Consider the following 25497-nt stretch of genomic DNA (forward strand, 5'->3'; position numbering starts at 1 on the left):
GGAGGGGAAGGGGAAGGGGGAGGGGAAGGGGAAGGGGGAGGGGGAAGGGGGAAGGGGGAGGGGGAGGGGGAAGGGGGAAGGGGGAAGGGGAGGGGGAGGGGGAGGGGGTGGGGGAGGGGGAGGGGGAGGGGGATGGGGGAGGGGGGAGGGGGATGGGGGAGGGGGATGGGGGAGGGGGAGGGGGAGGGGGAAGGGGAGGAGGATGGGGAAGGGGGAGGGGGAGGAGGATGGGGAAGGGGGAGGGGGGGAGGAGGAGGGGGAAGGGGGAGGGGGGAGGAGAGGGGGAAGGGGGAGGGGGGGAGGAGGAGGGGGAAGGGGAAGGGGAGGGGGGAGGAGGAGGGGGAAGGGGAGGGGGGAGGAGGAGGGGGGAGGAGGAGGGGGAAGGGGGAGGGGGAGGAGGAGGGGGAAGGGGAGGAGGAGGGGGAAGGGGGAAGGGGAGGGGAAGGGGGAAGGGGAGGGGGAAGGGGGGAAGGGGGAGGGGGAAGGGGGAAGGGGGGAGGGGTAAGGGGGAGGGGGAAGGGTAAGGGGGAGGGGGAAGGGGGAAGGGGAGGACCTGGGGGAAGGATGATGTCTCTGGGAGGGAGTGGAAGGGGAGAGGGGGACACTGGGGTCTCTGGGAGGGGGATGGGAGTCTGTGGGGGTGTGCTCTGGGGGGAGTGGGGGAGGAGGGGGGATGGGAGGGGGAGAGGAGGGGGATGGGAGGGGGATGGGAGGGGGAGAGGAGGGGGAGAGGAGGGGGAGAGCTTGGTTTGTGCAGACTGACCTCACTCGGTATGGAATGTTGCTGAGATTCCTGCTGGTCTTTCCCCAGGAGAAACTGGAAGGTGTTTGGGAGGAGACACGTTGCCAGATGATGGATTTTGAGAGACACCCAGACGTTGTGGAACAGTTAACGTTCCAACAGAAGCTTCTTCAGGAAGATCTGATCCAGATCCGAGGCAGGACTCTGTGATCTCTCCGCGGTAATCACTACGGAATCAGGAGGAGAGTTTCAGGAAGGGGATAAGATTCTAACTCTGAGCTTCTTGCTGTCAGCCTGAGACGGCCCTTTGTTCAAATCCCACGCCCTCAGTTCCAGCCCTGTCCCACTTTGAGATTTTAAACCTGCTCCTGGGACGGATTGTAATTGATCTCCGTTCCAGCAGCAACTGGTCCGGTCAATGTAACTGGTCCGGTCAATGTAACTGGTCCGGTCAATGTAACTGGTCCGGTCAACGTAACTGGTCCGGTCAACGTAACTGGTCCAGTCAACGTAACTGGTCCGGTCAACGTAACCGGTCCGGTCAACGTAACTGGTCCGGTCAATGTAACTGGTCCAGGGGTCTTGGGGAACACAGTGATTTGCTCCTCCAGGGCGGGGCACCATCAGACAGGGAGCGGAAACTGAAACTGAAACCATCTTTCCAGACTGTGTAGCTCTTAGCAATTGTCTCAAAATGTAAAAGGAGCTCTTGTTGAGGGAGTACAATAGTCCCCACCAGCGATAGCTGCCCAGACCTCCCCAGTGTGGAGAGCTACAGCCTGAACCCTGTTCTCCAGCTGACTGTTCAGGTGACACTGGAACCAGGCAGCAATCCCAATGCACCAGTTATTGTTGGGAATTGGGATTGTGGTCTTCCTGTCTGAGTGTGCTCCCTCCCAGACAGGGTCAGAGATTGCAGCCTGTGATCCTCGTCCCAATACCCCTCCCCCCCACCCCCGCAACAGGGGTCACAGCCGAAGGTCAGAGTGTGAGTCTCTGTCCCTGTCTCCCCCCCCCCCCCCCCCCCCCCACGGCAGAAACAGAGACCATGAATCAGACCCTCAGGTGTCCAGGTGAGTCCAGGGGCAGAGAAAGGAGACCCCAGAAACCACAGCTGTCTGCCCCAGCGCCCCTCATTGTGAACCCCCCAGAGGGTTTATCCCACAGCCCTTTCCTGACCCATTCCCCTCATCCACATCATTCCCCCCCATGGGGATCTCCTTTAGTTTGTCGGGAGGTGCTCAGTGTGTGTGAGTGGTCAGTTACACGCCTCCCAAACCTGACGTTAAAGTTACTGAATGTTATTTCTGTTCTGAGACAGGAGATGGAACAGTGTTGGAGTCAGTACAAGATGCTGGAGACTGAGCTGCAGAGACTCCGAGCGAGCAGAGAGCTGGGCACTGCAAATACCTGTCCACAGGTAGCCCAGCAACTCAGTGCTGTCACTTTCAAATCAAAACCTGCACCAGACACCTCACTCTCCCCCTCCCCCAAACCCTGGGACTGACCCTCCCTTTCACAAACCCTCATTCACTCATTCCCTTCCCCTTCACTCACCCCCTCCCCCTCCCCCTCCCCCAACCCCAACCCCAACCCCAACCCCTCACTGACCCCTCACCCTCACTTACTCCCTCACTCACTCACACTCACACTCACCCTGCCTCTCGCATACTCACTCTCACTCACTCACACACACACACTCTCTCTTACACTCACTCACTCACTCACTCACTCAGTCTCACACACAATGTAACAGATGGTTACACAAACAAAATGTCATTTGCTCAGCAGAGGTGAAGCAGTGTGGTCTGATAGTGATTGGTTGATTGAAGTGGATAACTTTTGTTGATAGTTCTGAAACCGAGAAGTGTGATTGGTGGATTGGAATTGAAAAGCTAATTGGTTGATTTGAAAGGATCCGTCGAGAGTGTTTTGCTGTCCTGTCTGTTGATTGGTTGTTTGGGAGAGTTACTGCAGCCAATGCAATCCTCATGTTGGTTTTAATCCATCAGGAACAGGGTGAGGCAAGGAGGGATCTCTGGATGATCGATGATGTCTTTGCTGGACTCAGCAGCAACAGGACGAGATTCCAAGCTGCAATTGAGTCAGACACACAGCCAGGTAAGAAGGTGCCAACACTGAGTACGGACTCACTCAACAACAGATTGACCAGAAACTGAGCCACCCAGATCCAGTCTGACATAGTGACTGGACACTGACCATTCATAAACCTGACTGTGGCTGTGATTGATCCTCTGTAATATACCCCTAAATACGGTTCAATAGTTACTTACTTTCATCCACACTGACTCTCACTGATGTACAGTCCCTCACACACTGACTCTCACTGAGGTACAGTCCCACACACACTGACTCTCACTGAGGTACAGTCCCACACACACATTGACTCTCACTGGGGTACAGTCCCACACACGAACTGACTCTCACTGGGGTACAGTCGCACACACACACTGACCTTCACTGGGGTACAGTCCCACACACACTGACTCTCACTGGGGTACAGTCCCACACACACTGACTCTCACTGAGGTACAGTCCCACACACACTGACTCTCACTGAGGTACAGTCCCACACACACTGACCTTCACTGGGGTACAGTCCTACACACACTGACTCTTACTGAGGTACAGTCACACACTCACACTGACCTTCACTGGGGAACAGTCACACACACACCGACTCTCACTGAGGTACAGTCCCACACACACACTGACCTTCACTGGGGTACAGTCCCACACACACTGACTCTCACTGAGATACAGTCCCACAAACACACTGACTCTCACTGCGATACAGTCCCACACACACACTGACTCTCACTTGGGTACAGTCACACACACACACACTGACTCTCAGTGAGATACAGTCCCACACACACACTGACTCTCACTGAGACACAGTCCCACACACACACTGACTCTCACTGAGATACAGTCCCACACACACACTGACTCTCACTGAGGTACAGTCCCACACACACACACTGACTCTCACTGGGGTACAGTCCAACACACACTGACTCTCACTGGGGTACAGTCCCACACACACACTGACTCTCACTGAGGTACAGTCCCACACACACTGACTCTCACTGGGGTACAGTCCCACACACACACTGACTCTCACTGAGATACAGTCCCACACACACACTGACTCTCACTGGGGTACAGTCCCACACACACACTGACTCTCACTGAGATACAGTCCCACACTCACTGATCTCAGTGAGGTACAGTCCCACACACACACCGACCTTCACTGGGGTACAGTCCGACACACACACTGACTTTCACTGGGGTACAGACCCACACACACACACACACTGACTCTCACTGGGGTACAGTCCTACACACTCACTGGCTCTCAGTGAGATACAAGTCTCATACACACTGACTTTCACTGGGGTACAGTCCCACACACACACTGACCTTCACTGAGGTACAGTCCCACACACACTGACCTTCACTGAGGTGCAGTCCCACACACACTGACTCTCACTGAGATATAGTCTGACACACACATACTCTCACTGAATACAGTCCCACACACACTGACTCTCACTAAGATACAGGTCTCACACACACTGACTCTCGCTGGGGTACATTCCCACACACACACTGACTTTCAATGGGGTACAGTGCCACACACGCACACACACTGACTCTCATCAAGGTACACTCCCACACACGCTGACCTTCACTGGGGTACAGTCCCACACACACACTGACGTTCACTCGGGTACAGACCCACACACACACATACTAACTCTCACTGGGGTACAGTCCTACACACACACTGACTCTCACTGGGTTACAGTCCCACACATACACCGACCTTCACTGGGGTACAGTCCGACACACACACTGACTTTCACTGGGGTACAGACCCACACACACACACACACACACACTGACTCTCACTGGGGTACAGTCCTACACACACACTGGCTCTCAATGAGGTACAGTCTCACAAACACTGACTCTCACTGAGGTACACTCCCACACACACTGATCTCACTGGGGTACAGTCCCACACACACTGATTCTCACTGAGATACAGTCCCACACACACAGTCTCTCACTGAGGTACAGTCCCACACACAGACTCTAACTGAGGTACAGTCCCATACACACTGACTCTCACTGAGGTACAAGTCTCACACACACTGACTTTCACTGGGGTACAGTCCCACACACACACTGACCTTCACTGGGGTACAGTCTCACACACACACTGACCTTCACTGGGGTACAGTCCCACACACACTGACTCTCACTGAGACACAATCCACCACACACACTGGTTCTCACTGAGATACAGTCCCACACACACAGTCTCTCACTGAGGTACAGTCCCACACACAGACTCTAACTGAGGTACAGTCCCATACACACTGACTCTCACTGAGATACAAGTCTCACACACACTGACCTTCACTGGGGTACAGTCCCACACACACCGACTCTCACAGAGGTACAGTCCCACACACACTGACTCTCACTGAGGTACAGTCCCACACACACACTGACCTTCACTGGGGTACAGTCCACACACACCGACTCTCACTGAGGTACAGTCCCACACACACACTGACCTTCACTGGGGTACAGTCCCACACACACACCGACTCTCACTGGGGTACAGTCCCACACACACACTGACTCTCACTGGGGTACAGTCTCACACACACACTGACCTTCACTGGGGTACAGTCCCACACACACTGACTCTCACTGAGATATAGTCCGACACACACATACTCTCACTGAATACAGTCCCACACACACTGACACTCACTGAGATACAGATCTCACACACACTGACTCTCACTGAGATACAGGTCTCACACACACTGACTCTCGCTGGGGTACATTCCCACATACACTCTGATTTTCCATGGGGTGCAGTGCCACACACACACTGGCTCTCATCAAGATACAGTGTCACACACACTGACTCTCACTGAGGTACACTCCCACACACACTGACCTTCACTGGGGTACAGTCCCACACACACACTGACCTTCACTGGAGTACAGTCCCACACACACTGACCTTCACTGAGGTACAGTCCCTCACACACACTGACTCTCACTGTGGTACAGTCCCACACACATAGACCTTCACTGGGGTACAGTCCCACACACACTGACTCTCACTGAGACACAATCCCCCACACACACTGGTTCTCACTGAGAAACAGTCCCACAGACACAGTCTCTCACTGAGGTACAGTCCCACACACAGACTCTAACTGAGGTACAGTCCCACACACACTGACTCTCACTGAGGTACAGTCCCACACACACACTGACCTTAACTGGGGTACAGTCCCACACACACCGACTCTCACTGAGATACAGTCCCACACACACACTGACCTTCACTGGGGTACAGTCCCACACACACACTGACTCTCACTGGGGTACAGTCTCACACACACACTGACCTTCACTGGGGTACAGTCCCACACACACTAACTCTCACTGAGATATAGTCCGACACACACATACTCTCACTGAATACAGTCCCACACACACTGACTCTCACTGAGATACAGGTCTCACACACACTGACTCTCGCTGGGGTACATTCCCACACACACTCTGATTTCCCATGGGGTACAGTGCCACACACACACTGGCTCTCATCAAGATACAGTGTCACACACACTGACTCTCACTGAGGTACACTCCCACACACACTGACCTTCACTGGGGTACAGTCCCACACACACTGACTCTCACTGAGGTACAGTCCCACACACACACTGACTTTCAATGGGGTACAGTCCCACACACGCTGACCTTCACTGGGGTACAGTCCCACACACACACCGACTTTCACTCGGGTACAGACCCACACACACACATACTAACTCTCACTGGGGTACAGTCCTACACTCACTGATCTCAGTGGGTTACAGTCCCACACATACACCGACCTTCACTGGGGTACAGTCCGACACACACACTGACTTTCACTGGGGTACAGACCCACACACACACACACACTGACTCTCACTGGGGTACAGTCCTACAAACACACTGGCTCTCAATGAAGTACAGTCTCACAAACACTGACTCTCACTGAGGTACACTCCCACACACACTGACCTTCACTGGGGTACAGTCCCACACACACTGACTCTCACTGAGATACAATCCCCCACACACAGACTCTAACTGAGGTACAGTCCCACACACATAGACCTTCACTGGAGTACAGTCCCACACACACTGACTCTCACTGAGACACAATCCCCCACACACACTGATTCTCAATGAGATACAGTCCCACACACAGACTCTAACTGAGGTACAGTCCCATACACACTGACTCTCACTGAGATACAAGTCTCACACACACTGACTTTCACTGGGGTACAGTCCCAAACACACACTGACTTTCACTGGGGTACAGTGCCACACACACAATCTGGCTGTCATCGAGGTACAGCCTCACATACGCAGACTCTCACTGAGGTACACTCCCACATACACTGACCTTCACTGGGGTACAGTCTCACACACACACTGACCTTCACTGGGGTACAGTCCCTCACACACACTGACTCTCACTGAGGTACAGTCCCACACACATAGACCTTCACTGGAGTACAGTCCCACACACTCTGATTCTCAATGAGATACAGTCCCACACACACAGTCTCTCACTGAGGTACAGTCCCACACATAGACTCTAACTGAGGTACAGTCCCACACACACTGACTCTCACTGGGGTACAGTCTCACACACACACTGACCTTCACTGGGGTACAGTCCCACACACTGACCTTCACTGAGGTGCAGTCCCACACACACTGACCTTCACTGAGGTGCAGTCCCACACACACTGACTCTCACTGAGATATAGTCCGACACACACATACTCTCACTGAATACAGTCCCACACACACTGACTCTCACTGAGATACAGGTCTCACACACACTGACTCTCGCTGGGGTACATTCCCACACACACACTGACTTTCACTGGGGTACAGTGCTACACACACTCTGGCTCTCATCAACATACAGTGTCACACACACTGACTCTCACTGAGGTACACTCCCACACACACTGACCTTCACTGGGATAGAGTCCCACACACACTGACTCTCGCTGGGGTACATTCCCACACACACACTGACTTTCAATGGCGTTCAGTACCACACACACACTGACTTTCAATGGGGTACAGTGCCACACTCACTGATCTCAGTGGGGTACAGTCCCACACACACACTGACTTTCACTGGGGTACAGTCCCACACACACACACACTGACTCTCACTGGGGTACAGTCGTACACACACACTGGCTCTCATCAAGGTACAGTGTCACACACACTGGCTCTCAGTGGGGTACAGTCCCACACACACACTGACCTTCACTGGGGTACAGTCCCACACTCACTGATCTCAGTGGGGTACAGTCCCACACAGACACTGACCTTCACTGGGGTACAGTCCGACACACACACTGACTTTCACTGGGGTACAGTCCCACACACACACACACACATCTCTCACTGGGGTACAGTCCCACACACTGACTCTCACTGAGGTACACTCCCATACACATTGACCTTCACTGGGGTACAGTCCCACACACACTGATCTCACTGGGGTACAGTCCCACACACACACTGACTCTCACTGAGATATTGTCCCACACACACTGACACTCACTGGGGTATAGTCCCACACACACACTGACCTTCACTGGGGTACTGTCCCACACACACACTGACCTTCACTGGGGTACAGTCCTAATCACACTGACTCTCACTGGGGTACAGTCCCACACACACACATTGACCCTCACTGGGATACAGTCCCACACACACTGACTCTCACTGAGGTACAGTCCGACACTCACTGACTCTCACTGAGGTACAGTCCCACACACACACTGACTCTCACTGAGATACAGGTCTCACACACACTGACTCTCGCTGGGGTACATTCCCACACACACACAGACACTGACTTTCACTGGGGTACAGTGCCACACACACACTGACTCTCACTGAGGTACAGTCCCACACATACTGACTCTCACTGAGATATAGACCGACACACACATACTCTCACTGAATACAGTCCCACACACACACTGGCTCTCATCAAGGTACAGTGTCACACACACTGACTCTCACTGAGGTACACTCCCACACACACTGACCTTCACTGAGGTACAGTCCCACACACACTGACTCTCGCTGGGGTACATTCCCACACACACACTGACTTTCAATGGCGTTCAGTACCACACACACACTGACTTTCACTGGGGTACAGTGCCACATTCACTGATCTCAGTGGGGTACAGTCCCACACACACACTGACTTTCACTGGGGTACAGTCCCACACACACACACACTGACTCTCACTGGGGTACAATCCTACACACACACTGGCTCTCATCAACGTACATTGTCACACACACTGGCTCTCAGTGGGGTACAGTCCCACACACACACTGACCTTCACTGGGGTACAGTCCGACACACACACTGACTCTCACTGGGGTACAGTCACACACACACACTGGCTCTCATTGAGGTACAGTCTCACACACACTGACTCTCACTGAGGTACACTCCCACACACACACTGACTCTCACTGAGGTACAGTCCCAAACACACACTGACCTTCACTTGGGGTACAGTCCCACACACACTGATCTCACTGGGGTACAGTCCCACACACGCACTGACTCTCACTGAGGTACAGTCCCAAACACACACTGACCTTCACTTGGGGTACAGTCCCACACACACACTGACTCTCACTGGGGTACAGTCCCACACACACACAAACACACACACTAACTGACACTGAGATACAGTCCCACACACACTGACTCTCACTGGGGCACAGTCCCACACACACACTGACCTTCACTGGGATACAGTCCCACACACACACACACACACTAACTGACACTGAGATACAGTCCCACACACACACTGACTCTCACTGAGGTACAGTCCCACACACACACTGACCTTCACTGGGGTACAGTCCCACACACACTGACCTTCACTGAGGTACAGTCCCACACACACACAGTCTCTCACTGAGGTACAGTCCCACACACAGACTCTAACTGAGGTACAGTCCCACACACACCGACTCTCACTGAGGTACAGTCCCACATACACACTGACCTTCACTGGGGTACAGTCCCACACACACACTGACTCTCACTGGGGTACAGTCTCACACACACACACTGACTCTCACTGAGGTACAGTCCCACACACACACTGACCTTCACTGGGGTACAGTCCCACACACACTGACCTTCACTGAGGTACAGTCCCACACACTCTAACTCTCACTGAGATATAGTCCGACACACACATACTCTCACTGAATGCAGTCCCACACACACTGACTCTCGCTGGGGTACATTCCCACACACACACACTGACCTTCACTGGGGTACAGTCCCACACACACCGACTCTCACTGAGGTACAGTCCCACACACACTGACTCTCGCTGGGGTACATTCCCACACACACACTGACCTTCACTGGGGTACAGTCCTACACACACTGACTCTCACTGAGACACAATCCCCCACACACACTGATTCTCACTGAGATACAGTCCCACAGACACAGTCTCTCACTGAGGTACAGTCCCACACACACACTGATCTCACTGAGGTACACTCCCACACAAACTGACCTTCACTGGGGTACAGTCCCACACACACTGACTCTCACTGGGGTACTGTCCCACACACACACTGACCTTCACTGGGACACAGTCCCACACACACAGTGACTCTCACTGGGGTACGGTCACACACACACACACATTGGCTCTCATTGAGGTACAGTCACACACACACTGACTCTCACTGAGGTACACTCCCACACACACTGACCTTCACTGGGGTACAGTCCCACACACACTGATCTCACTGGGGTACAGTCCCACACACACTGATCTCACTGGGGTACAGTCCCACACACACACTGACTCTCACTGGGGTACAGTCCCACACACACAGTGACTCTCACTGAGATACTGTCCCACACACACTGACACTCACTGGGGTATTGTCCCACACACACACTGACCTTCACTGGGGTACAGTCCTACACACACTGACTCTCACTGGGGTACTGTCCCACACACACACTGACCTTCACTGGGGTACAGTCCCACAGACACACTGTCTCTCACTGGGGTACAGTCCTAATCACACTGACTCTCACTGGGGTACAGTCCCACACACACACTGACTCTCACTGAGGTACAGTCCCACACACACTGACTCTCACTGAGGTACAGTCCGACACACACTGACTCTCACTGAGGTACAGTCCCACACACACACTGACTCTCACTGAGATACAGGTCTCACACACACTGACTCTCGTTGGGGTACATTCCCACACACACACAGACACTGACTTTCACTGGGGTACAGTGCCACACACACACTGACTCTCACTGAGGTACAGACCCACACATACTGACTCTCACTGAGATATAGACCGTCACACACATACTCTCACTGAATACAGTCCCACACACACACTGGCTATCATCAAGGTACAGTGTCACACACACTGACTCTCACTGAGGTACACTCCCACACACACTGACCTTCACTGAGGTACAGTCCCACACACATTGACTCTCGCTGAGGTACAGTCCCACACACACACTGACTTTCACTGGGGTACAGTCCCACACTCACTGATCTCAGTGGGGTACAGTCCCCCACACACACTGACCTTCACTGGGGTACAGTCCGACACACACACTGACTTTCACTGGGGTACAGTCCCACACACACACACCCTGGCTCACACTGGGGTACAGTCCAACACACACACTGGCTCTTTGAGGTACAGTCTCACACACACTGACTCTCACTGAGGTATACTGCCACACACACTGACCTTCACTGAATACAGTCTCACACACACTGACTCTGGCTGGGGTACATTCCCACACCGACTGACTCTCACTGAGATACAGTCCCACACACACACTGACCTTCACTGGGGTACAGTCCCACACTCACTGATCTCAGTGGGATACAGTCCGACACACACACCGACCTTCACTGGGGTATAGACCAACACACACTGACTTTCACTGGGGTACAGTCCCACACACACACACACTGACTCTCACTGGGGTACAGTCCTACACACTCACTGGCTCTCATTGAGGTACAGTCTCACAAACACTGACTCTCACTGAGGTACACTCCCACACACACTGACCTTCACTGGGGTACAGTCCCACACACACTGACTCTCACTGAGACACAATCCCCCACACACACTGATTCTCAATGAGATACAGTCCCACACACACAGTCTCTCACTGAGGTACAGTCCCACACACAGACTCTAACTGAGGTACAGTCCCACACACACTGACTCTCACTGAGGTACAGTCCCACACACACACTGACCTTCACTGGGGTACAGTCCCACACACACCGACTCTCACTGAGATATAGTCCGACACACACATACTCTCACTGAATACAGTCCCACAAACACTGACTCTCACTGAGATACAGGTCTCACACACACTGACTCTCGCTGGGGTACATTCCCACACACACACTGACTTTCAATGGGGTACAGTGCTACACACACTCTGGATCTCATCAACATACAGTGTCACACACACTGACTCTCACTGAGGTACACTCCCACACACACTGACCTTCACTGGGATAGAGTCCCACACACACTGACTCTCGCTGGGGTACATTCCCACACACACACTGACTTTCACTGGGGTACAGTCCGACACACACACACACACTGACTCTCACTGGGGTACAGTCCTACACACACACTGGCTCTCATTGAGGTACACTCCCACACACACTGACCTTCACTGGGGTACAGTCCCACACACACACAGACGTTCACTGGGATACAGTCCCACACACACACTGACTCTCACTGAGATACAGGTCTCACACACACTGACTCTCGCTGGGGTACAGTCCCACACACACACTGACTCTCACTGAGATACAGGTCTCACACACACTGACTCTCACTGAGGTACAGTCCGACACACACTGACTCTCACTGAGGTACAGTCCCACACACACACTGACTCTCACTGAGGTACAGTCCGACACACACTGACTCTCACTGAGGTACAGTCCCACACACACTGACTCTCACTGAGATACAGGTCTCACACACACTGACTCTCGCTGGCGTACAGTCCCACGCACACACATTGACCTTCACTGGGGTACAGTGCCACACACACACTGACTCTCACTGAGGTACAGTCCCACACATACTGACTCTCACTGAGATATAGACCGACACACACATACTCTCACTGGGGTACAGTCCCACACACACACTGGCTCTCATCAAGGTACAGTGTCACACACACTGACTCTCACTGAGGTACACTCCCACACACACTGACCTTCACTGAGGTACAGTCCCACACACACTGACTCTCGCTGGGGTACATTCCCACACACACACTGACTTTCAATGGCATTCAGTACCAGACACACACTGACTTTCACTGGGGTACAGTGCCACACTCACTGATCTCAGTGGGGTACAGTCCCAAACACACACTGACTTTCACTGGGGTACAGTCCCACACACACACACACACTGACTCTCACTGGGGTACAGTCCTACACACACACTGGCTCTCATCAAGGTACAGTGTCACACACACTGGCTCTCAGTGGGGTACAGTCCCACACACACACTGACCTTCACTGGGATATAGTCCGACACACACACTTACTTTCACTGGGGTACAGTCCCACACACACAGTGACTCTCACTGGGGTACAGTCACACACACACACTGGCTCTCATTGAGGTACAGTCTCACACACATTGACTCTCACTGAGGTACACTCCCACACACACTGACTCTCACTGAGATACAGTCTCTCACACACACTGACTCTCACTGAGGTACAGTCCCACACACACACTAACTGACACTGAGATACAGTCCCACACACACAGTCTCTCACTGAGGTACAGTCCCACACACACCGACTCTCACTGAGGTACAGTCCCACACACACACTGACCTTCACTGGGGTACAGTCCCACACACACACTGACTCTCACTGGGGTACAGTCTCACACACACACTGACCTTCACTGAGGTGCAGTCGCACAAACACTGACTCTCACTGAGATATAGTCCGACACACACATACTCTCACTGAATACAGTCCCACACACACTGACTCTCACTGAGACACAGGTCTCACACACACTGACTCTCGCTGGGGTACATTCCCACACACACACTGACTTTCACTGGGGTACAGTCCCACACACACTGACTCTCACTGAGGTATAGTCCCACACACACACTGACCTTCACTGGGGTACAGTCCTACACACACTGACTCTCACTGAGACACAATCCCCCCCACACACTGATTCTCACTGAGATACAGTCCTACACACACTGACTCTCACTGAGGTACACTCCCACACACACTGACCTTCACTGGGATACAGTCCCACACTCACTGATCTAAGTGGGGTACAGTCCCACACGCACACTGACCTTCACTGGGGTACAGTCCGACACACACACTGACTTTCACTGGGGTACAGTCCCACACACACACACACACACACACACACACACACACACACACTGACTCTCACTGGGGTACAGTCCTACACACACACTGACTCTCACTGGGGTACAGTCCTACACACACACTGGCTCTCATCAAGGTACAGTGTCACACACACTGGCTCTCAGTGGGGTACAGTCCGACACACACACTGACTTTCACTGGGGTACAGTCCCACACACACAGTGACTCTCACTGGGGTACAGTCACACACACACACTGGCTCTCATTGAGGTACAGTCTCACACACATTGACTCTCACTGAGGTACACTCCCACACACACTGACTCTCACATGAGATACAGTCTCTCACACACACTGACTCTCACTGAGGTACAGTCCCACACACACATACACACACTAACTGACACTGAGATACAGTCCCACACACACTGACTCTCACTGGGGCACAGTCCCACACACACACTGACACTCACTGAGGTACATTCCCACACACACACTGGCTCTCACTGAGACACAATCCCCCCCACACACAGTCTCTCACTGAGGTACAGTCCCACACACACCGACTCTCACTGAGGTACAGTCCCACACACACACTGACCTTCACTGAGGTGCAGTCGCACAAACACTGACTCTCACTGAGATATAGTCCGACACACACATACTCTCACTGAATACAGTCCCACACACACTGACTCTCACTGAGACACAGGTCTCACACACACTGACTCTCGCTGGGGTACATTCCCACACACACACTGACCTTCACTGGGGTACAGTCCCACACACACTGACTCTCACTGAGGTACAGTCCCACACACACACTGACCTTCACTGGGATACAGTCCCACACTCACTGACTTTCACTGGGGTACAGTCCCACACACACACTGACCTTCACTGGGGTACAGTCCGACACACACACTGACTTTCACTGGGGTACAGTCCCACACACACACACACACACACACACTGACTCTCACTGGGGTACAGTCCTACACACACACTGACTCTCACTGAGGAACACTCCCACACACACTGACCTTCACTGGGACACAGTCCCACACACACAGTGACTCTCACTGGGGTACGGTCACACACACACTGACTTTCACTGGGGTACACTCCCACACACACTGACTCTCACTGAGGTACACTCCCATACACACAGTGACTCTCACTGGGGTACAATCCCACACACACACTGACTCTCACTGAGATACAGTCCCACACACACTGACCTTCACTGGGGTACAGTCCTACACACACTGACTCTCACTGGGGTACTGTCCCACACACACACTGACCTTCACTGGGGTACAGTCCCACTGACACACTGACTCTCACTGGGGTACAGTCCCACACACACACATTGACCCTCACTGGGGTATAGTCCCACACACACACTGACTCTCACTGGGGTACATTCCCACACACACACTGACTATCACTGAGGTACAGACCCACACATACTGACTCTCACTGAGATATAGACCGACACACACATACTCTCACTGAATACAGTCCCACACACACACTGGCTCTCATCAAGGTAGAGTGTCACACACACTGACTCTCACTGAGATACACTCCCACACACACTGACTCTCGCTGGGGTACATTCCCACACACACACTGACTTTCAATGGCGTTCAATACCACACACACTGACCTTCACTGGGGTACAGTGCCACACTCACTGATCTCAGTGGGGTACAGTCCCACACACACACTGACTTTCAATAGGGTACAGTCCCACACACACACTGACTTTCAATGGGGTACAGTCCCACACACACACTGACTTTCACTGGGGTACAGTCCCACACACACACACACTGACTCTCACTGGGGTACAGTCCTACACACACACTGGCTCTAATCAAGGTACAGTGTCACAGACACTGGCTCTCACTGGGGTACAGTCCCACACACACACTGACCTTCACTGGGGTACAGTCCGACACACACACTGACTTTCACTGGGGTACAGTCCCACACACACAGTGACTCACACTGGGGTACAGTCACACACACACACTGACCTTCACTGGGGTACAGTCCCACACACACTGACTCTCACTGAGGTACAGTCCCACACACACACTGACCTTCACTGGGATACAGTCCCACACTCACTGACTTTCACTGGGGTACAGTCACACACACACACACACACACACACTGACTCTCACTGAGGTACACTCCCACACACACACTGACCTTCACTGGGACACAGTCCCACACACACAGTGACTCTCACTGGGGTACGGTCACACACACACTGACCTTCACTGGGGTACAGTCCCACACACACAGTGACTCTCACTGGGGTACAGTCCCACACACACAGTGACTCTCACTGGGGTACAGTCCCACACACACAGTGACTCTCACTGGGGTACAATCCCACACACACACTGACTCTCACTGAGACACTGTCCCACACACACTGACACTCACTGGGGTACAGTCCTACACACACTGACTCTCACTGGGGTACTGTCCCACACACACACTGACCTTCACTGGGGTACAGTCCTACACACACTGACTCTCACTGGGGTACTGTCCCACACACACACTGACCTTCACTGGGGTACAGTCCCACAGACACACTGACTCTCACTGGGGTACTGTCCCACACACACACTGACCTTCACTGGGGTACAGTCCCACAGACACACTGACTCTCACTGAGGTACAGTCCCACACACACTGACTCTCACTGAGGTACAGTCCGACACTCACTGACTCTCACTGAGGTACAGTCCCACACACACACTGACTCTCACTGAGATACAGGTCTCACACACACTGACTCTCGCTGGGGTACATTCCCACACACACACTGACTTTCAATGGCGTTCAATACCACACACACACACTGACCTTCACTTGGGTACAGTGCCACACTCACTGATCTCAGTGGGGTACAGTCCCACACACACACTGACTTTCAATGGGGTACAGTCCCACACACACACTGACTTTCACTGGGGTACAGTCCCACACACACACACACTGACTCTCACTGGGGTACAGTCCTACACACACACTGGCTCTCATCAAGGTACAGTGTCACACACACTGGCTCTCACTGGGGTACAGTCCCACACACACACTGACCTTCACTGGGGTACAGTCCGACACACACACTGACTTTCACTGGAGTACAGTCCCACACACACAGTGACTCTCACAGGGGTATAGTCACACACACACACTGGCTCTCATTGAGGTACAGTCTCACATACATTGACTCTCACTGAGGTACACTCCCACAAACACTGAACTTCACTGGGGTACAGTCCCACACACACTGACTCTCACTGGGGTACAGTCCCACACACGCACTGACTCTCACTGAGGTACAGTCCCAAACACACACTGACCTTCACTTGGGGTCCAGTCCCACACACACAGTGACTCTCAATGGGGTACAGTCCCACACACACACTGACCTTCACTGGGGTACAGTCCCACACACACACTGACTCTCACTGGGGTACAGTCCCACACACAAACTGACATTCACTGGGATACAGTCCCACACACACACTGACTCTCACTGGGGCACAGTCCCACACACAAACACTGACCTTCACTGGGGTACAATCCCACAAACACACTGACTCTCACTGAGGTACAGTCCCACACACAAACTGACATTCACTGGGATACAGTCCCACACACACTGACCTTCACTGAGGTACAGTCCCACACACACAGTGACTCTCAATGGGGTACAGTCCCACACACACACTGACCTTCACTGGGGTACAGTCCCACACACACACTGACTCTCACTGGGGTACAGTCCCACACACAAACTGACATTCACTGGGATACAGTCCCACATACACACTGACCTTCACTGGGGTACAGTCCCACACTCACTGATCTCAGTGGGGTACAGTCCCACACACACACTGACCTTCACTGGGGTACTGTCCCCCACAAACACTGACCTTCACTGGGGTACAGTCCCACACACACAGTGACTCTCACTGGGGTACAGTCACACACACACACTGGCTCTCATTGAGGTACAGTCTCACACACACTGAACTTCACTGCGGTACAGTCCCACACACACTGATCTCACTGGGGTACATTCCCACACTCACTGATCTCAGTGGGGTACAGTCCCACACACACACTGACCTTCACTGGGGTACAGTCCCACACTCACTGATCTCAGTGGGGTACAGTCCCACACACGCACTGACTCTCACTGGGGTACAGTCACACACACACACACTGGCTCTCATTGAGGTACAGTCTCACATACATTGACTCTCACTGAGGTACACTCCCACAAACACTGAACTTCACTGGGGTACAGTCCCACACACACTGACTCTCACTGGGGTACAGTCCCACACACGCACTGACTCTCACTGAGGTACAGTCCCAAACACACACTGACCTTCACTTGGGGTCCAGTCCCACACACACAGTGACTCTCAATGGGGTACAGTCCCACACACACACTGACCTTCACTGGGGTACAGTCCCACACACACACTGACTCTCACTGGGGTACAGTCCCACACACAAACTGACATTCACTGGGATACAGTCCCACACACACACTGACTCTCACTGGGGCACAGTCCCACACACAAACACTGACCTTCACTGGGGTACAATCCCACAAACATACTGACTCTCACTGAGGTACAGTCCCACACACAAACTGACATTCACTGGGATACAGTCCCACACACACTGACCTTCACTGAGGTACAGTCCCACACACACACACACACACACACTAACTGACACTGAGATACAGTCCCACACACACTGACTCTCACTGGGGTACAGTCCCACACACACACTGACCTTCACTGGGGTACAGTCCTACACATACTGACTCTCACCGGGATACAGTCCCACACACACACTGACTCTCACTGGGGTACAGTCCCACACACACTAACTGACACTGAGGTACAGTCCGACACACACAGACTCTCACTGAGGTACAGTCCCTCACACACACTGACTCTCACTGAGATACAGGTCTCACACACACTGACCTTCACTGGGGTACAGTCCCACACACACACTGACTCTCACTGGGGTACAGTCCCACACACAAACTGACATTCACTGGGATACAGTCCCACATACACACTGACCTTCACTGGGGTACAGTCCCACACTCACTGATCTCAGTGGGGTACAGTCCCACACACACACTGACCTTCACTGGGGTACTGTCCCCCACACACACTGACCTTCACTGGGGTACAGTCCCACACACACAGTGACTCTCACTGGGGTACAGTCACACACACACACTGGCTCTCATTGAGGTACAGTCTCACACACACTGAACTTCACTGCGGTACAGTCCCACACACACTGATCTCACTGGGGTACATTCCCACACACACACACTGACTCTCACTGAGGTACAGTCCCAAACACACACTGACCTTCACTGGGGTACAGTCCCACACACACACTGACTCTCACTGAGGTACAGTCCCACACACAAACTGACATTCACTGGGATACAGTCCCACACACACACTGACTCTCACTGGGGTACAGTCCCAAACACACACTGACCTTCACTGGGGTACAGTCCCACACACACACTGACTCTCACTGAGGTACAGTCCCACACACAAACTGACATTCACTGGGATACAGTCCCACACACACACTGACTCTCACTGGGGTACAGACCCACACACACACACACACTAACTGACACTGAGATACAGTCCCACACACACTGACTCTCACTGGGGTACAGTCCCACACACACACTGACCTTCACTGGGGTACAGTCCTACACACACTGACTCTCACCGGGATACAGTCCCACACACACACTGACTCTCACTGGGGTACAGTCCCACACACACTAACTGACACTGAGGTACAGTCCGACACACACAGACTCTCACTGAGGTACAGTCCCTCACACACACTGACTCTCACTGAGATACAGGTCTCACACACACTGACTCTCGCTGGGGTACATTCCCACACACGCCGACTCTCACTGAGGTACAGTCCCACACACACTGACTCTCACTGAGGTACAGTCCCACACACACACTGACCTTCACTGGTATACAGTCCCACACACACTGACCTTCACTGGGGTACAGTCCCACACGCACAGTGACTCTCACTGGGGTACTGTCCCACACACACACCGACCTTCACTGGGGTACAGTCCGACACACACACTGACTTTCACTGGGGTACAGACCCACACACACACACACTGACTCTCACTGGGGTACAGTCCCACACACACACTGACCTTCACTGGGGTACAGTCCCACACACACTGATCTCACTGGGGTACAGTCCCACACACACACTGACTCTCACTGGGGTACAGTCCCACACCCACACTGACTCTCACTGAGATACTGTCCCACATACACTGACACTCACTGGGGTACAGTCCCACACACACACTGACCTTCACTGGGGTACAGTCCTACACACACTGACTCTCACTGGGGTACAGTCCCACACACACACTGACCTTCACTGGGGTACAGTCCCACAGACACACTGACTCTCACTGGGGTACAGTCCTAATCACACTGACTCTCACTGGGGTACAGTCCCACACACACTGACTCTCACTGAGGTACAGTCCGACACACACTGACTCTCACTGAGGTACAGTCCCACACACACACTGACTCTCACTGAGATACAGGTCTCACACACACTGACTCCCGCTGGGGTACATTCCCACACACACACACAGACACTGACTTTCACTGGGGTACAGTGCCACACACACTGACTCTCACTGAGGTACAGACCCACACATACTGACTCTCACTGAGATATAGACCGACACACACATACTCTCACTGAATACAGTCCCCCACACACACTGGCTCTCATCAAGGTACAGTGTCACACACACTGACTCTCACTGAGGTACAGTCCCACACACACACTGACCTTCACTGAAGTACAGTCCCACACACACTGACTCTCACTGAGATACAGGTCTCACATACACACGGACTCTCACTGAGGTACAGTCCCACACACACACTGACCTTCACTGGGGTACTGTCCCCCACACACACTGAACTTCACTGGGGGACAGTCCCACACACACTGATCTCACTGGGGTACAGTCCCACACACACACTGACTCTCACTGAGGTACAGTCCCAAACACACACTGACCTTCACTGGGGTACAGTCCCACACACACTGACTCTCACTGAGGTACAGTCCCACACACAAACTGACATTCACTGGGATACAGTCCCACACACACACTGACTCTCACTGGGGTACAGTCCCCCCCCCCACACACACACTAACTGACACTGAGATACAGTCCCACACACACTGACTCTCACTGGGGTACAGTCCCACACACACACTGACCTTCACTGGGGTACAGTCCTACACACACTGACTCTCACTGGGGTACAGTCCCACACACACACTGACCTTCACTGGGGTACAGTCCCACAGACACACTGACTCTCACTGGGGTACAGTCCTAATCACACTGACTCTCACTGGGGTACAGTCCCACACACACTGACTCTCACTGAGGTACAGTCCGACACACACTGACTCTCACTGAGGTACAGTCCCACACACACACTGACTCTCACTGAGATACAGGTCTCACACACACTGACTCCCGCTGGGGTACATTCCCACACACACTCAGACTCTCACTGGCGTACAGTCCCACACACACCGACTCTCACTGAGGTACAGTCCCACACACACACTGACCTTCACTGTGGTACAGTCCCACACTCACTGATCTCAGTGGGGTACAGTCCCACACACACACCGACCTTCACTGGGGTACAGTCCGACACACACACTGACTTTCACTGGGGTACAAACCCACACACACACACACACTGACTCTCATTGAGGTACAGTCTCACAAACACTGACTCTCACTGAGGTACAGTCCCACACACACACTGACCTTCACTGGGGTACAGTCCCACACACACAGTGACTCTCACTGAGGTACAGTCCCACACACACTGCCTCTCACTGAGATACAATCCCACACACACACTGATTCTCACTGAGATACAGTCCCACACGCACAGTCTCTCACTGAGGTACAGTCCCACACACACCGACTCTCACTGAGGTACAGTCCCACACACACACTGACCTTCACTGAGGTACAGTCCCACACACACACTGACCTTCACTGGGGTACAGTCTCACACACACACTGACCTTCACTGGAGTACAGTCCCACACACACTGACCTTCACTGAGGTACAGTCCCACACACACACTGACCTTCACTGGGGTACAGTCTCACACACACACTGACCTTCACTGGAGTACAGTCCCACACACACTGACCTTCACTGAGGTACAGTCCCACACACACACTGACTCTCACTGTGGTACAGTCCGACACACACATACTCTCACTGAATACAGTCCCACACACACTGACTCTCACTGAGATACAGGTCTCACACACACTGACTCTCACTGAGGTACACTCCCACACACACTGACCTTCACTGGGGCACAGTCCCACACACACTGACTCTCACTGTGGTACAGTCCCACACACACACTGACCTTCACTGGGGTACAGTCCCACACACACTGACTCTCACTGAGACACAATCCCCCACACACACTGATTCTCACTGAGATACAGTCCCACACACACAGTCTCTCACTGAGGTACAGTCCCACACACACCGACTCTCACTGAGGTACATTCCCACACACACTCTGACTTTCAATGGGGTACAGTGCCACACACACACTGTCTCGCATCATGATACAGTGTCACACACACTGACTCTCACTGAGGTACACTCCCACACACACTGACCTTCACTGGGGTACAGTCCCACACACACTGACTCTCACTGGGGTACAGTCCCACACACACAGTGACTCCCACTGGGGTACGGTCACACACACACACACACTGACTCTCACTGAGGCACACTCCCATACACACTGACCTTCACTGGTGTACAGACCCACACACACACTGACCTTCATTGGGGTACAGTTCCACACACACTGACTCTCACTGAGACACAATCCCCCACACACACTGATTCTCACTGAGATACAGTCCCACACACACAGTCTCTCACTGAGGTACAGTCCCACACACACCGACTCTCACTGAGGTACAGTCGCACACACACACTGACCTCCACTGTGGTACAGTCCCACACACACACTGACTCTCACTGGGGTACAGTCCCACACACACACTGACCTTCACTGAGGTTCAGTCCCACACACACTGACTCTCACTGAGGTACAGACCCACACACACTGACTCTCACTGAGATATAGACCGACACACACATACTCTCACTGAATACAGTCCCCCCCACACACTGGCTCTCATCAAGGTACAGTGTCACACACACTGACTCTCACTGAGGTACAGTCCCACACACACACTGACCTTCACTGGGGTACAGTCCCACACTCACTGATCTCAGTGGGGTACAGTCCAACACACACACTGACCTTCACTGGGGTACTGTCCCCCACACACACTGACCTTCACTGGGGTACAGTCCCACACACACAGTGACTCTCACTGGGGTTCAGTCACACACACACACTGGCTCTCATCAAGGTACAGTGTCACACACATTGACTCTCACTGAGGTACACTCCCACACACACTGAACTTCACTGGGGGACAGTCCCACACACACTGATCTCACTGGGGTACAGTCCCACACACACACTGACTCTCACTGAGGTACAGTCCCAAACACACACTGACCTTCACTGGGGTACAGTCCCACACACACAGTGACTCTCAATGGGATACAGTCCCACACACACACTGACTCTCACTGGGGTACAGTCCCACACACACTGACTCTCACTGGGGTACAGTCCCACACACACTGACTCTCACTGGGGCACAGTCCCACACACACTGACCTTCACTGGGGTACAGTCCCACACACACACTGACTCTCACTGAGGTACAGTCCCACACACAAACTGACATTCACTGGGATACAGTCCCACACACACTCTGACTCTCACTGGGGTACAGTCCCCCCCCCCCCACACACACACACACACTAACTGACACTGAGATACAGTCCCACACACACTGACTCTCACTGGGGTACAGTCCCACACACACACTGACCTTCACTGGGGTACAGTCCTACACACACTGACTCTCACCGGGATACAGTCCCACACACACACTGACTCTCACTGAGGTACAGTCCGACACACACAGACTCTCACTGAGCTACAGTCCCACACACACACTGACTCTCACTGAGATACAGGTCTCACACACACTGACTCTCGCTGGGGTACATTCCCACACACACACTGACTCTCACTGGCGTACAGTCCCACACACACCGACTCTCACTGAGGTACAGTCCCACACACACACTGACCTTCACTGGGGTACAGTCCCACACACACACTGACTTTCACTGGGGTACAAACCCGCACACACACACACTGACTCTCACTGGGGTACAGTCCTACACACACACTGACTCTCATTGAGGTACAGTCTCACAAACACTGACTCTCACTGAGGTACAGTCCCACACACACACTGACCTTCACTGGGGTACAGTCCCACACACACTGCCTCTCACTGAGATACAATCCCACACACACACTGATTCTCACTGAGATACAGTCCCACACACACAGTCTCTCACTGAGATACAAGTCTCATACACACTGACTTTCACTGGGGTACAATCCCACACACACACTGACTTTCACTGGGGTACAGTGCCACACACACACTGACCTTCACTGGGGTACAGTCTCACACACACACTGACCTTCACTGGAGTACAGTCCCACACACACTGACCTTCACTGAGGTACAGTCCCACACAGACACTGACTCTCACTGTGGTACAGTCTGACACACACATACTCTCACTGAATACAGTCCCACACACACTGACTCTCACTGAGATACAGGTCTCACACACACTGACTCTCGCTGGGGTACATTCCCACATACACTCTGACTTTCAATGGGGTACAGTGCCACACACACACTGGCTCTCATCAAGATACAGTGTCACACACACTGACCTTCACTGGGG

The 25497-nt window shown here is 53.1% G+C and overlaps 1 pseudogene across 1 annotated transcript in view; it reads left to right on the forward strand.

Moving 5' to 3' along the window:
• Window positions 1-768: 768 nt before the first annotated feature.
• LOC122547694 (pleckstrin homology domain-containing family A member 6-like) overlaps window positions 769-25497 on the forward strand; it is a 54412-nt pseudogene continuing 29683 nt past the window's right edge. The window contains exons 1-3 of the transcript XR_015752549.1: window positions 769-962; window positions 2064-2162; window positions 2755-2863. The product of XR_015752549.1 is annotated as a pleckstrin homology domain-containing family A member 6-like (transcript). The remainder of the gene's footprint in view (window positions 963-2063; window positions 2163-2754; window positions 2864-25497) is intronic.

The sequence above is a fragment of the Chiloscyllium plagiosum genome, unplaced genomic scaffold (assembly GCF_037043375.1).
Source record: "Chiloscyllium plagiosum isolate Xiang-an unplaced genomic scaffold, Cpla_swu_hap1 HiC_scaffold_33, whole genome shotgun sequence".
In the NCBI taxonomy this organism is placed as follows: domain Eukaryota; kingdom Metazoa; phylum Chordata; class Chondrichthyes; order Orectolobiformes; family Hemiscylliidae; genus Chiloscyllium; species Chiloscyllium plagiosum.